Source organism: Mustela lutreola, chromosome 9 (genome assembly GCF_030435805.1).
Source record: "Mustela lutreola isolate mMusLut2 chromosome 9, mMusLut2.pri, whole genome shotgun sequence".
NCBI lineage: Eukaryota > Metazoa > Chordata > Mammalia > Carnivora > Mustelidae > Mustela > Mustela lutreola.
Window position 1 is genome coordinate 138750174 of NC_081298.1, and position 15894 is coordinate 138766067.

Consider the following 15894-nt stretch of genomic DNA (forward strand, 5'->3'; position numbering starts at 1 on the left):
AGCATGGCTTGTGAGCACCCCTCATCCGGCCCGTCTCCCCGCCCCCACCCTAGCCGGCTCCCAGAACTCCAGAAACACTGAATTTCTTACAGCTCCCCTGCGCAGGAACTATGGTTAGACCCAGGGCCTTTGCTCATGCTGCGCCCTCTGCTGGGAGAGCCCAGCATCCCCACCCAATCGGGGCAGAGCCAGTCAATCCATCCCTCTAGACTCAGCCGTGGGCGCCCCCATCCCATCGCCTGGCTGCTCTGGGACAGAGCCTGCCCAGATCCCAGGGCCTCAGTCACACCGTAAACCTCTTCTGTACCACGGTCTATCCTTGGGGTCCAGAACCCATCCTGTTTGAAAAGGAAGAGAAAAGTACTGCACTACATTCCAGCCCGGCTCCGGGGTCAGGGGCACTCGACTCTGACGTGGGGTTTGCCCTTTATTAAAGTACAACCTTGGGAGAAGGGGTGCACATCCAGGGCTCCCCTGAGCACCCTTTTCCTATAAGATAAGGAGTTTGGGCCTTGAAGTTTCCTTTTGTAGGGAAAAAAAGATGATTGCTCTACTGCCAAATACAGAAACGTTTGGGTTCAAGAATCTGAGAACTCCCCCTCCGTCTAGGCTAACTTCTCATACAGGCATGTCGGTCCTCAATGGAAACTTCCTAAAAGTGGCAGGTGTTTCTCTTCTATCCCTGAGCCCAGAGGGCAAGGTTAGGCCAACAGGGACGAGAGGTGTGGACTCATCCCAGGGACAGCTGGTGTCCATTTGTCCTCCAGATGCTCTCCCTGAGGGTTGGTTCCTGGGGCCAATGCAGCGAGGTGCCCCAAAGTGAGTGGTTTGAACAACAGATTGATGGTCTCCCAGCTCTGGAGGCTAGATGTCTGAGATCGTGGCGTCAGCAGACTCGGCTCCTTCAGATGGTCCCTTTTCACAAGGTCCCTTTTCACCAGTCCTACTGGGTTAGGGGCCCACCTCCTCCTGTGGGGCCTCATCTTCACTAATTACATCGGCAGTGAATGACCCTGTTTCCAGACAGGGTCCTGTCCACAGACGCCTGGGGGTTGGGACTTCAGCATGTGAGTCCAAGGGGAAGGCAATTCAACCCACAACACCCTGCTTGTGAGTTATTTTCAGCCCCAAAATGCACAGGCCGGCTAGCAGGGCCCCGCCCCGGAGGCCCCCTCTGCCATCAATGAGGGGTGCCTGAAGCCAGCCTCGCCTCCCTGTGGAAGCCAGGGCCAAAAGGGACACCCCGCTCCCTTCGTGAGGAAAAGTCTCAGGATTCCTTGTAAGATGAGGAGCTCCCGTGTCGCGTGGCCGGTGCAGACCGTGGAGCACGTGACTCTTGAGCTCAGTCCAGAGTTCAAGCCCCATGGTGGATACAAAGACTACTTAACTAAATCAACTTTTTAAAAAATGGGGCGTTCCCTCTCCAAACCCAGATCTGAGGATGCCGCTTCTTTGATTCTGCCCTATATCGGGGTAAATATTAGACAAGGTACCATGGAAAGCCAGATTGGGTTGTTATTGTCCCCAAGGACTGACTGACAAACACCCATGGTCATTTAATGCAGAACTCTAAGAAGTTCCCTAAAATGGGAGGAGTCAGCTGCCCTACCCCCACCCACCCCATCCCCGGCCTGGGCTCAAGTGACACATTTCTCTCAGTTGGCACCTGGGGGAATGGGGTCATCTCCGGCAGGAGCAGGATTGACGGCTTCCAGGTCACTGCGAACATGACTTGTTTGAGGGCTGAGCCCCCCATCCAACCCATCTGGCCATCGAGCAAAGGCGAACTTCCGAGGGGATCCCAGCCAGCGCTCCGCACCAGTTTCCTCCTGGGCCCAAGAGGTCTGCTTCTCATTGATGAAAACATGTTCTGATTGCACAGGGATGGCTTTCAGCGCGTGTAGGCGCCCTGCTCCCTGTTCCCTCTCCTTCCCAGCCGCAAGGCCCCCAACGCCACCCCCTGGGCTCCCTGCAGCGACACCTGGAGGACGTTTCTGGCATTGCTGGTAGTTTCTGGCAGCCAGACCCAGCAAAGGGCTTCTAGAAGGAGGGCTGGGAAAATGTGCTATAAGAAATACACCCAAGAGGGGCACCTGGGTGGCTCAGTGGGTTAAAGACTCTGCCTTCGGCTCAGGTCATGATCCCAGAGTCCTGGGATCGAGCCCCACATCGGGCTTTCTGCTCCGCGGAGAGCCTGCTTCTCCCTCTCTCTGTCTGCCTCTGCCTACTTGTGATCGCTGTCTGTCAAATAAGTAAATAAAATCTTAAAAAAAAAAAAAAATACACCCAAGAACATAGGCCAGACAGTGATATGTCAGGAAACAGAGTTCCATCCATTCACCATGGGTCAGCAGGTCAGCAACACACGCCCCGGAGTCTGATGGCTCGGGTATGACATCAGCTTCACTCCCCTGCCAGCCCTGTGACCCTGAGGGGTTCCTGAACATCTCAGCCATCTCACGTCTACAATAAAAATAACCCTGCTCGGGTCACACACTGCAGATGAGGCTTACGTGAGATAATCAGCACAAAATTATCAGTAATTTCTTGTTGCTCCAGGCCAAGACACTCACAAACCTGCGCTATCAAATTAGTTCATCCAACAAACGCGTGCTGAATGTCCACTGTATGCCAGACAGCAATGTCCAAAGAGAAGGGAAGAGGCACAGACATCTAGAAGGTTCCAGAATATTCCCTAGCCACTGAGCATCTGTTTCTCTCCAAAACTCACTGCTGTGGGCAACATCTGTGGCCCACATAGAAATAGAGCTTCCCTTTGATCCAGCTCAAGATTTCCACCTTTCTAATCTCTCCCCAAAGGTAAAGCCTGAATGGACACCGAGTTGCTACCTCCCTTTGAATCATGCAGCCGCTGGCACAGAAAACATAAAAATTCATTGGAGTTTTTTCTTCAGATCCGCACTTCGCTCGCTGTGTAAGCTGTTGGGATTTTGCAACAGTATTTAGAAAATTTGTAATGCCAGGCTTAAAACTTCTTCAGAAGTTTGGGGGTTAGGGAAGGGAGAGGAATTTATTTTAGAATTCTGTTTCCTTGTGGCATCAACAAATGATAAGCGAAATAGAGAAGCAGCGGCAAGGACCAGGAAAAGGAGACAGTGTCTGTAATGAGAACTCACAACCTCTAATAAGAGTCCCTGGCTCCCGCTCGGGGACCCTGGTACCCCTTGAGTTGTGCTTCAAGACACTTTGTGGCTTCTAGGCTGGGGACGTGCTCAAACCGTCCTGCCTTGACTCCTGTATCCACTCACTTCACAAATACCACTGGCGAGGCTGCTGTGTGCAGAAGCTCTTCCCAGGGAACACATTTGGGCTGGAGCACCCAGGCCGGCCCTATAGAAGCTCCAATCTGTTATCAGAGTGGGAACAATGTGTCCTAATTCAAGGGGCTTAAAAGGCCTGTACCAAGTATACTGGCATTTGGGAAACTTCTGGGAAGGGGCTCAGAAAAGTTCTGAGTAGATTGCTGGCCAGGCCAAAATCAGGGCCCTCTGAGGACCACTCCCCTGGTCTGTAAGTTCCTTGCTCACCCTGTAGGACTGATTGAAAGGTGGAGGGTGGGGGAGGTGATACATCTAAGGGCAGAGAAATAACAGAGAAAGAGCCCTGAGAAATTGCCTCCAGGCCATCCTGGCCCAGGAATTCCAGAACGAGAGAAGGTGGTGGCAGCTGTGGCCAGCCATGGGCCCAAAGGAGAAGAGAGTAGGTGGCAGTGGGGAGGGGACCCTGAATCTCAGGGGGCCTGCCCTCAGGCATGAGTTAACCCCGGGGCCAGATTAAGTCTGGAGGCCAAGCTGGCATCAGTCCCTTCTGCATGCAGTGGCCTGACCATGGGCACCGGGTTGGGTGTGACCAGAAGGCCACTTAGCAACCTGGATCAGCCGCTGGTGACACATCCCATCCAGGCCAAGGAGAGGCCTGCCGAGGATCCCTCCATGCCCTGTGTATACAGCTGTCAGATAAAAGCACGGACTCTGCAGCTGGAAGCTGAGAGGCTGTGGTCGCCATGCGCCAGGAGGCTTCCCATCCAGGAAGAGCTGGCACCCTCTCTGCGGGCAGCACGACTGTGCAGTGTCTTCTTAGCAAGCTGAGTAGCTCTGCAGGTGGGGGAAAGCCCAGTCCAAGGACCCCCACAAGCCAAGTGGCCAGTAGTTCCCACAGACTACAATACAAGCAGGGTCTCTGGGGCAGGGCAAAGCTGTGGGCCTGGCCAGGTGGAGGGGGCGGGGGAAGGTTCAGGTGGGCACAGGGTGGGGGATCACAGAGCTAATCAATGGGAAGCCTGTCTGTCCAGCTGCGAGTCTAATTCTCATCGTCGTCCTCTGTCGCAGTGAGTTCATCTACGGGCAGCCAGGATCAAGCGCAAAACCTACCCCGGCTGCCGCAAGTGCAAGGAGTCCCAGAAAGAAAGACATCGGTGTGCGGGATGGTTTCAGCAAGGACGGCAAGCGCGGTGGTGTCCCCTTCACTTCCAGAAGGACCCCAGGGTGAAGCAAGTTGGAAAGGAGCCTCCCCCACCACCACCACCATAGCTCAGGGACAGCAAGAGGCTAGTGTCTGCGGGGAAGGAGTTGTTACTGACCAGAAGAAATGGGGCCACGAGCTCAGGTCCGGAGCAACAAGATGTTCTCCTAGAGAGCTGCTCCGAGTGATCCAGGCCCCTCCCCGCCCTGAGAAGACCAGGCCACTATCCATACCTGTTCGCCTCTTGACGACCAGCCAGCAAGGTAGTGCTGGGTCGTAGCCCTAGGTTCTAGTGTGTTCTGTGAAGGCAGACTTCCTGTGTGCCCAGGGGCCCGGCCACGCCCTCTCGGGGGGCCTCGCGGCTGCAGCAGGGGTGACCGAGGACCCGTTCAGGAGCAGTGCAGCTGATACAGCCCTGAACTCGGGCTGTGCTCTGCACACGGGGACTAATGTTGGACTAGTTTCTGCCTTCGGCTGAATTTAGACATCTTTAACAAAATTTCTTTTCCTCCATGGGCTAGATTTGGGATGTTAGAGTGAGCTCATGGGTACTCCAAGAAAACAACCTAGAGGAATCTTCAGTCTCTTGGAACGTTGGAACAGACTCTCCGGGCCCTGCAGAAGAGGCGGATTGTGACGGTCCCCCACGGGCACTTCGCGCCACCTGGTGGTCCTTCTGGTCACACGCAGGTGAGCGTAATCCCAGGCCGGCAGGAAAGAGGAAGAGGACCTTGGCCTTGGGCCGGAACGATGGCCTCCTCCCAAGTTCACCACGCTCCACCAACTCAAACAAAATCATCTAGGTCAGAACACACGGAGAACTGATAAGGCACAGAGCCCTGTGGCATTTCGTTCACTTTTTACATGTATTCACTGGAACCTTCACTCATTCATCCATTTCCCTGGGCCCCTGCTAGAAGCCAGGACGCAGCCCTGACCAAGTCATGGCCCTTGTCTTCGGAGCTGCTCACAGAGCCCTGGCGGGGGTCAGACACAGACTCACCGTGCTGCAGGTCATGGTAAGAAGTCAGCGGCACAGGATACAGGCAGCAGGAGGAGGGTCCCTCAACCTTCTGAGGGGCACACATGGGGGGGACACTCCTGGAAGGGAAAACACATGGTCTTAGACCTTAGAGGCTGAATGGGATCCGGTCAAGGGCAGGATGGCGGTCGGGCATTCTAGGCATAGACAGCCAGAGAGCAAAGTGTTCCCTTAAGACCTGAGGCTCCCCAGGGCGGGCAGGTACACACAGGGTGGAGCAGGAGGCCTGAGGAAGGCTGAAGCCACTGAAGCTTGGCCACTCGGCCACTGAAGCTTGTTTTGTGCCTTGGTGGGTGGCCGGAAAGCCCAGCTTCTAGTTCGTGAAGGAATCCACAGTCGGACGTTCAAGGCTATCTTCAAATAGGAGTCAACATTCAAAGGACATACTGGCAAGGAAAAAAAAGGGAGAGAGCAGCTGGAGAAAATAATGTATGTTAATTAAAAAAAAAAAAAAGAAAGAAAGAAATGTGTGTTGTACTGTAAAAAAACGGGGGATGGTCATGAAACTACTTTGGACCTGTGTCCTATCACCGGGTCAGACCATTTGGAATATACTATATTATTTTTTAATTCCACAGTTATAACTAGCACAACTGGAAAGCATTACATTTTTCACATTTAAAGCATTAATACTGGGCGCCTGGGTGGCTTCAGTCGATTAAGCGTCTGCCTTCAGCTCAGGTCATGATTCCAGGGTCCTGGAATCGAGCCCCGTGTCTGGCTCCCTGCTCAGCAGGGGTCTGCTTCTCCCTCTCCCTCTGCTTCTCCCCTTCGCTCATGCTCTCTCTCTCTCTCTTTCTCTCAAATAATAAATAAAATCATTTTTCAAAATCATCATTTTTAAAAAAATAAAGCATTAATACTGTGAAAAGCAAACATGTACAATGCATCATAACCTTGTAACCCGACCTTGAAATGTCTTTGGTTTTTAGTACGTCAAAAAATAAACTAAGGAAGGGGCCTGGGCCTCTCTCAACTTATGGAAAGATCTAGAAAGTTCTGGGGAAGGAAGGAATGGAAGAGAACCAAAAGAAGGCAGAAGCCAGGGGCTGCTGTGGTAGTTGAGACCTTAGCTGCTGAAACCTGGCCCGGTCTGGGTCCATCTGGAAGGAGAGGAGGAATACTACTGAGGCTTCAAATCTGGCAGGATTTGCTGATGATTCTGTGAAAAGAAAAAAAATGTTAATAATCCCTTGTGCCTGCTAATGAGGGCAGATCCTGGTAACTAGAGGACCTTTTGTTTGGAGAGCAGAAAGTCAACATCCTTGGTCTGCTGGCTTTTGGCCAAATCACAGGCAGTCTCTGGCGTGGGAGGCAAGGCACTGAGAATTTGCAGAAGTAGGAGGGACCAAACTACTCAATCAGGAGGGGACAAGGGATGTGGGACATTCCTGAGGCTGCAGGAGCCAGCGGTCCTAGGGGCCACCATGGAGGGTCTCCAACAGACAGGGGTCCCGGGGACTTCATGGCCCAGAAGGGACCTGGAAGACATTTGGATTGGGCAGCCAAGAAGCCCCTTTGCTTTTTTTAGCATCAAACCTTTAACCTCTGAAACCCAAGAAAAACTGAGCAAGGTGACTTGTTCAGACCATCTCTGCTCTGGAGAAGCGCTTCACAGCATTCTACCCATCACAGTCTAACCACAGATGGGGTGGACATAAGCCATGCCGAGACCCTGGGGTATTCCAAGATCAGCCCCAACAGGTCATGGGAGGCAGGGCGTAAAAACCGCCCACTGCCTACAGAGCAGCTCCAGCTAGAGACCAGCCACCTGGGCAGGCTGCGGAAGGAGAGCCCTCATCTTTGCCCACGAAGCTCTGCTCACCGTCCGTCTCCTGAGATTTGCTACAAGAGCAACATGTAGGGCACCTGGGTGGCTCAGTTCCTTAAGTGTCCGCCTTCAGCTCAGGTCATGATCTCAGAGTGCTGGGATCGAGTCCTGTATCGGGCTCCTTGTTCAGTGGGGAGCCTGCTTCTCCCCCTGCTCGTCCCCTATCTCCATCTCTCTCTCTCACAAAGACAAAAATAAATAAATAAAAATCTTAACTACAACAACAACAACAAAAAGACAGCAAGGTCTAACAAGGAAGACTTAGGCCATGTCTCGCTTGAACAGTGGCCGTGAGGCCCTATAGCTCAAGGGGCTGGGCCTGGTCTCATAAAGCCCCTCACTCTTTGGCTTTAGCTTTGTCTAGAAGCCTCGCAAATCGTTTACCAAGGGAAAGCCAGGCCCAAACATATAACCAAAGGCCACTGGGTCAGCCACTGAGCTGCCTGTCTGACTTGTCGGGTGGCATATTGGGTGGAGATCACATTGGTCTCTGAAATGCCTGTTTAGGAAGGCTTCCTGGAGGAGGAACATACTCCCAGTTATCTGTGTTTGCTGAACGACACTAAAGATCACTTATTACTGCCCTCAGCTCGGATCTTTAAGCCACAGAAATACTTATGACCCTGCAGAGGGAAAAGCCCTTGCATTTTCTGGTCGTTGGGGGGAACATCGATTCAGATATTGCTGAATAAGAGGTGACACCCACCTGCACAGCCAGAAGCCCTCCCCGCCCCCTCCGTTGGAGACCTGGCCTGCCCTGAGCCCTCCTCCTCTTCTCTCTACCCGCTTCAACCTCTCACTTACATTTGCTTGTCCGGCACTCATTTATCGGGGCGCCTGCCTTGTAAGGGGCATTCCGTCTGGCCTCAGGAGCAGTGAATATCGATGAAACCAGTCTTGCCTTCCACCTGCTGGCAGGGCCACAGTAGAGACAGGAAGCAAGAGAATTTCAACCTTCAGGAAACAGGTGGGGGTGGGGCTAAGGCAGATTCTTGCAGGGATGAAAAGTATTCAACAGCACCAAAGGGAGACAAGAGCATTCCAATCTGCGAATCGACTCCCAACTCTTTAATAACATAAACCGCTGCAGGTGCTTTTAAAACTTGGTCATAAAATTCTTTGGTACTCTTGTCGCGGAGACGTGGGTCTGTGTCCCTTCGCCTTGAGTCTGGGTTCTATTGCTGTTCAGCTAATGAGAGATTCCGTCTCTTCCTGAATCGTGGAGTGCTCACTCTTGAACCCAGCTTCCAGAGCAGAAGGGAACCTCCGCCCCCCCCGCAACATACACACACACAAAAGCCTGTGTAAAGAGCCCACGGGACAGAGTAGGTGTTGTCACCAACCATCCCAGCTGAGGTCCTAGCCAAGTCCCGTCCACTTCCCGACGTGCGTGAGCGAGCTCGCAGAAGCTACCCAGACAGTGACCGGTGTCAGAAAGCCGCAGGCCAGGAAAGGTATTCCTTTAGGAACCTTAGAAGAGAATTGTTGCGAGCACTTTCAAATGCTGCTGATAAAGCTGTAAATTGACTAAGAATAGCTAGGAGATAACTGGGAAATAGAAATCAAGATCTCTAAAAATGATCCTGGGCAGGTGAATAGTTGTAAGAAATGGCAAATCAGTAAACCGTGATTGTAGAACTTGGGGCGGAGGTGGGGCGGGTTGTGAATGTTTACTGAAAAAGTCTTCCGATATTTCTAGGTGTCTGACATTTTTAATAATAACACGTGGGGAGGGAGAGGGGCTTGTGAGTCACTAAAAGGGAAGCCTAAGGAAATAGTCAAGAGATGTGATTTTTTAAAACCGATATGCCCTTGCACTGTTGGTGGGAATGCAAACTGGTCCAGCCACTGTGGAAGAGTGTGGAGGTTCCTCAAAAAGTTGAAAATAGAGCTGCCCTATAATCCAGTAATTGCACTATGAGGTTTTTTACCCAAAAAATAAAAAAAAAAAACCCACAAATGCAAAGGAATACATGCACCCCGATGTTGATAACAGCATTATTTACAATAGCCACATTATAGAAGCAACCCAAGTGTCCATGGACAGATGAGTGACTAAAGAAGGTATGATATAGGGGCAGCTGGGTGGCTTAGTGGGTTAAAGCCTCTGCCTTTGGCCCAGTGGTGGTCCCAGGGTCCTGAGATCGAGCTCCACATCGGGCTCTCTGCTTGGCGGGGAGCTGGCTTCCTCCTCTCTCTCTCTCTCTGCCCGCCTCTCTGCCTACTTGTGATCTCTATCTATCATATAAGTAAATAAAATCTTTTTAAAAAAATTCTAAAAAGAAAGAAGGCGTGATATATATATTCAATGGAATATCACTCAGCCATAAAAAGAACAAAGTCTTACCACTTGCAACAACATGGATGGCGCTAGAGAGTACTGTGCGAAACAGAATAAATCAACCAGAAAGAGACAAATCCTGTATGATTACACTCATATGTGGAACCGAAGAAACAAAACAAACAAGCCAAGGCAATAAGGGAGAAAGACAAGCCAAGAAACAGACTGTTAACTGCTGAGAACAAACAGACGGTTCCCCGAGGGGAGGTGGGTCAGGAAGGGGGAAACGGGACGGGGATGAAGGAGCCCTTGTCCGATGGGCACCGGGGGATGCATGGAAATGCGGAATCACGATACTGTGCTCCTGAAACTAATATAACACTCTATGTTAACTGTATCAGAATAAAAATTAAAACTTAAAAATAAATTTAGGGCGCCTGGGTGGCTCAGTGGTTAAGCCGCTGCCTTCGGCTCGGGTCATGATCTCGGGGTCCTGGGATCGAGTCCCGCATCGGGCTCTCTGCTCGGCAGGGAGCCTGCTTCCTCCTCTCTCTCTCTCTGCCTGCCTCTCTGCCTACTTGTGATTTCTCTCTGTCAAATAAATAAAATCTTTAAAAAAAAAAAAATTTAAAAAAAAAATAAAATAAATTTAAAAATAAAAATTAAAAATTAAAAAATAAAATTTTTAATAAAATAAATGGATATTCCAGAATGTCTGCAGTGAACACCAGTGGCCCCTCCTCTTTGTCTGGGCACCACCTATCTCTCTCCATCCCAGGGTGGGGGGCTGGTCTCCTCAGTCCTGTGTCGGCAATCCAGTTCCATCCCACAGGCGTCAGGGATGGGACTGGGCACATGACCTGCACCTATCAAGATTCTGTCCCCGCCAAGTTGGGATCTGACATATAAATCTGAGTTTATTCAAATCTTGTCCCCAAGAAAGATATGTTGAAGTCCTAACCCCCAGCTACCTCAGAACATGAACTTATTTGGGAATAGAGTCTTTGCAGATATGATTAGTTCAGATGAGACCATACTGGGGTACAGTGGGCCCTTAATGCAATACAGCTGGAGTCCTTTCAAGAAAAGGAGATACACAGGGTGTCTGGGTGGCTCAGTCAGTTCAGCGTCTGCCTTTGGCTCAGGTCATGATCTTGGGGTCTTGGGATCGAGCTCCCTGTTCACCAGGAAGTCTGCTTCTCCCTCTTCCTCTGCTCCCCTCTCCTCCCCAGCTCATGCCCTCTTTCTCAAATAAATAATAAATAAAATATTTAAGAAACAAAGGAAGAGGAGAGGCACAGACTTGGGGAGAAGGCCGTGTGAGCGGGGAGGCAGAGGTGGGAGTGATGCATGGGCCATGTAGGAGCCCCAGGAAGACTCCAGAAGCCGGAAGAGGCAAGGGAGGATGCGCCTGCAGGTCTCAGAGGGACCACCGCCCTCAGCGGCCTTGATTTCAGACCTCTGGTCCCCAGGACTGTGAGACGGTGCGTTTCTGCTGCCTTCTGTGGGGTAGCCCTAGCGACCACTGCGGGGGCCATCTTCCACCGGGAGAACCGAGCAGAAGGAAGAACAAGGCAGGGCCGCCAAGGGAGTGGCCAAGGGGGTGACCCATGGCTCTCTTCTTCCAGGCTGTCCCGAAGGCAGGCACATCCCCGCCCTCCGGCCACTGGGGCAACGCCTGCGCTCACCCTTCAGTGCCCTACTCCTTTTAAGCCAGATGTGATTCTAAGCAGGTACGAATACCAAGTACCAAGGTCAGGGCAGCCCCTCCTGTAGCAGGGGAAGTAAAAGAGAAGCCAACAAAATGGCCCACCAAGAGGACCAGGGAAATAAGTGGTGGGACATGCACAAGAGAGGCTATTAAGTCGTCCACCCAGAATCACGACATTGAAGCTTACGGACTCCTGTGCTTTATACACATTTCGCCTGGAATAGGAGGCCTTTGCAGATTTGACCCCCGCCACCTGCAGGGGGCGCGCTCATGTCCCTGCCCTCCAGGTTCGGGGGGCAATGCCTGCCTTCTTTGCCAGGTGGCACCAGCGACCACACAGACCTCTGTAGGCAAGGACAGCGGGGTTTGGGTCGTTCCCGCTGGAACGCGGACCAGCCTCTCCAGGACCTGGGAAGAGGCTCTTCGCAGAACGGCGGCCCTCCAGGACCCGTGGCTCTCTGTCCCAATTTGCCTGATGCTCTTGGAGAAACAGAGGCGAGATGGATACTCCCTGCGAGCACCTGCTGCGCTCCTGGGCTGCCCAATGCCCGCGGGCTCCCAGAGGAGCGCCTAGGGAGAACACTGTGCCTGTGGACACTTCCAGAAATATACCAGGATGAGGGTCACTCGCTTCTTTTTGCACTAAAATAAAACACGTATCAGAAACCTAATGATGTCAGGTACCGGGCCACACACCATCACTGACCCGGCAGGACTCTCCGCCAGCAGAGAAGCAGAGAACAAAACAGTACATTATACTGATGCAGAGAAACCCCCGACACCTGGGCGAGCCCGCAGGAACACCTTCTTCTTGCATGTGATTATGTTGCTAACGTTCACATGAAATCACATTTACACTTGAACGATTTTCACGTGTTCAAGTCAGTGGCATCAAGCACATTCACACTGTTGTGCCGCCATACCCACCAGCCACGTCCAGAACTTTCTCATCTTCCCAAAAAAAAGTCTGTCCCCATTAAACGTCAGTTCCCCATCGCTCCCTCCCCCAGCCTCTGGAAACTTCTATTCTACTTCTTGTCTTTATAGATTTGACTAATCTAAGTGTTTCATCGAAGTGGAAGCATATAATATTTGTCCTTTTGTGTCTGGTGTATTTAATACATATGCCGTATATATGTTAGCATATATGCTTCTGAGATTCAGCCATATTATAACATGTGTCGGAAATTCATCCCTTTGTAAGGCTGAAAATTACTCCCATGTACGGATATACTACATCTGGTGTAACCATTCATCCACCCGTGGACGTGTGGGGAGTTCCCACCTTTTGAGTCCCGAGAATAATGTTGCAATGAACATCAACGTATCTGTGTAAGTCCCAGCTTCCAACTTTTTTTTTGGTGGGGGGAGTGAGTGAGTGCAGGGAAGGGGCAGAGAGACAGGGAGAGAATCTCAAGCAGTCTCCATGCCCAGCCTGGCTCCTGGCATGGGGCTCAATCTCACAACCCTGAGATCATGACCTGCCTGAGCCCCAATCAAGAGTTAGACACTTCACTGACTGAGCCACCCCGGCACCCCCACCCCAGCTTTCGGTTCTTCAGAGTATCTACTTAGGAAGAGAATTGCTGGGTCATGTGGTATAATGTCTCTGTAGACAGAACCTCCACTGCTTCCACCAGCAGAGCACGAAGGTTCTAGTTTCTCCCCATCCTTGCCAACTCCGGGTATTTTCCGTTTTTTAAATTGTTGCCATCCTAATGGGTCTGCGGTGAAGAATAATTTCTGAGCCGAGTTAGTCTGGAGGAATGGCCAGAATGGCCAAGCAACAAGGGGAGAAGGAAGCCCCAGCAGAGCTAGCTGTACCTACAATGTCAGGAAGGTGTGAGAGTTCTGGAATGCCAAGGAGAGTGGGACTAGCGGGGGAGCCAGGGCTGAGGCCAGACGTGGTGGGCCATGGAGGCCGTGTCCAGGGGACCAGACTCTCCTAGACTAGTGGGTGGCCGGGGGGAGAGGCAGGGTAGCATGGAGTGTGGCCTGGAGGCAGACAGGACTGTGGGGGGAATCTCTACTCTGCTTCTCACCTGTGTGTCCTCAAGGCAAGTCACTCAACCTTCCCGATTTGGTCCCATGACTGAGAACTGGGACCCTGCCACTCTTCAGCACAAGACTGCTGCCAGGCTTCACTAGAATGATCCAGGTGAGCTCTCCACACAGCCTCCGACCTGAGGCTGATGTTCCCTGAGTGGCAGCCATGATGGGCAAAGGATGCTAATGAAATAATAACGTACACACATCTGAGGAAGACGCTGAGTGTGACAAGGTGTAGGCCACCAAGCAGGCAGCATGGAAGCTTCCAAGAGGAAGGAGGCGAGCCTCGCTCCTCAGTGAGCACGTGATCTGTTGCAGGAGAGCCCTGAGGAAGGGCTTCTTGTTGGGACTCTGGCGTGGAGAGGCTGGGTTAGAATCAGGGGAGGGGGAGAGTATATATATTTCTGCAAAATGTTCCACTTCCCATCCCCAAGATATTCTTCCACAAGAGGAAGGGACACGTCGATATTACCAACTAGTGTTCCCTCAAAAGTCACTCAGTAAAGCCCTGACCTCCAGTGTGACTGAATTTAGATATAGGGCCTTTGTGGAGATAACTAAGGTCAAAAAGGTCATAAGGTGGGGCCCTAATCCAATACAACTATTGTCCTCACAAGGAAAGGGAGAGACAGCAGTGAGGCTCACACAGACCAAAGGCCACGTAAGAACCTGTGAGAAGATGGCCGCCTACGAATCTGAGAGAGGCCTCAGGAGAAAGCAACCCCGCTAGCCTGGTGATCTGGAAGTTCCAGCCTCCAGAACTGGGGGACAAGAAATTTTTGTGGTTTAAGTGACCCGGTCTCCAGTATTTTCCTTCATTCCTTTATTGTTGTGAGCCGCTCAGATGAGGGGTCGTGTGTTACTACAGGATAGACTCGTCCATTCTGACGATCACAGATTCCAAGAGCCGAGGCTCTGGGAGCTTGGGTGAGTTGGTTCACCTCTCTGAGGCCTGTCTGCCACAGGGAAGAGTCCCAGAATGCCTGCCATGGAGGGGCCTTCATTCCTTCACTGGACGGTACTCACCGAGTGCCCTGGGGGAGTCACCACTGGATAATGGGCCCCAGAATTCGTTCATGTCCCAACCCCTAGAACTGGTGAACACGCTGCATTACATATCCAAGGGGAATCCTGTTTGCAAACGGAAGGAAGGGATGCTGATCAAGTGATCTTAAAATAGGGAGATTATTCTGAATTATTTGGATGGGTCCATGTAGTCCCAGGGGTCCTTAAAAGTGGGGGAGGGAAGCAGGAGAGAGAAAACAGAGAGATGGGACATGAAGAAGACTCAGCCGGACATAATCCGTGGCTTTGCAGATGGAGCGGGGCCAAGAAGCAAGGGATGTAGGAAGCTCAGGAAACAGGTGCTCTCTCCTGGCCTCCAGGAAGGAGCCCGGCCCAGACGAACCCCTGAGGGCAGCCCAGGCAGACCCGGGTGGCACTTCTGACCTACAGAACCAAGAGATAATAAATTTGCATCACTGAAGCCACTAAGCTAGAGCTAACTTGTCACAATGGCCGTGAGAAAGGAACACAATTGCTGAGAAGGGGAAAATCCAGGATCGTGCAATAGAAAACCGGGGGGTGGGGTGGGGGGGTGGGGGGGCGCAGAGGTGCAGCACGGACTTCTCCCTCCCCGACTGTCCGGGGAGGCGGGGTCGGCTGATAATCCAGTTCCTTCCTTGGGGCTTTCATTTCATTGCATTCACTTCTGAGCAAATATAACGATCATGACAGTCCCCCCAACATATTCATTCTAACCCAGCCCCATCTGCCTTTGTCTCCTCTCCTTTCTGGGTGGAAGGGGTGTTTTCGGAAGTCAGGGTGAGGGACAAGGGGAGACAGGCAGCAGCCACAGTAACCCAGCTGGGGGAGAGCAGAAATGATAGGGAAATAGAAGAAAAAGAAATTTCCACTTTATTCACCAACATCTCCACTCCCAACCCTGCTTTAAAAAATCTGGGAAGGACGTGCAAAGCTATCCTATGTTATTTATTATTATTATTATTATTATTATTATTAATTATATGAAAGTTAGTGGAAATCTGAGTCACTAATTCTGTTCATTGCCCTGGGGGGGGGGGGGGACAAAAGTCAAGGTCCTGGACTGTCCTTTCCTCCTCCTTAAATCCTCTGGTTTATTCACTTCTGGTTGGTGATCAAGACATTGCGGAAGGAGCCTTCAGAAAATATTATGGTTGCCCCATGAGTCTTTTCGGGAACCATAGCCCGGAGCTGGGGCTTGACAGGCTCAGCTTCCAACCAAGGCCAATGGGACTTTCTGCAACTGCCTCAAATCTTGGTCACCCAACTCTGGAACACTCCGTTCTTATTGACTGAGAGCACCTAAAGAGCAATGCTGAATATGCACCCAAAGTTCTAGAATTCAAGAAAGCTAATCATGTAAAAAGTTTTTGACATTTTTGTTCTTAAAACCCAGTGTTGCTTTAAAAAAAAAAAAAAAAAAAAAAAAACTGACCTGCTGTGTTCACTGTCTC

General features: G+C 51.4%; 1 long non-coding RNA gene across 1 annotated transcript; it reads right to left on the reverse strand.

The window, feature by feature from the left end:
• Nucleotides 1-5391: 5391 nt before the first annotated feature.
• On the reverse strand, nucleotides 5392-8263 carry LOC131808470 (uncharacterized). Its single transcript, XR_009344786.1, has 4 exons — nucleotides 8160-8263; nucleotides 6593-6686; nucleotides 5703-5910; nucleotides 5392-5580 (listed from the first exon to the last, which is right to left on the reverse strand). It is a non-coding gene; the product is annotated as an uncharacterized LOC131808470 (long non-coding RNA).
• Nucleotides 8264-15894: the final 7631 nt, after the last annotated feature.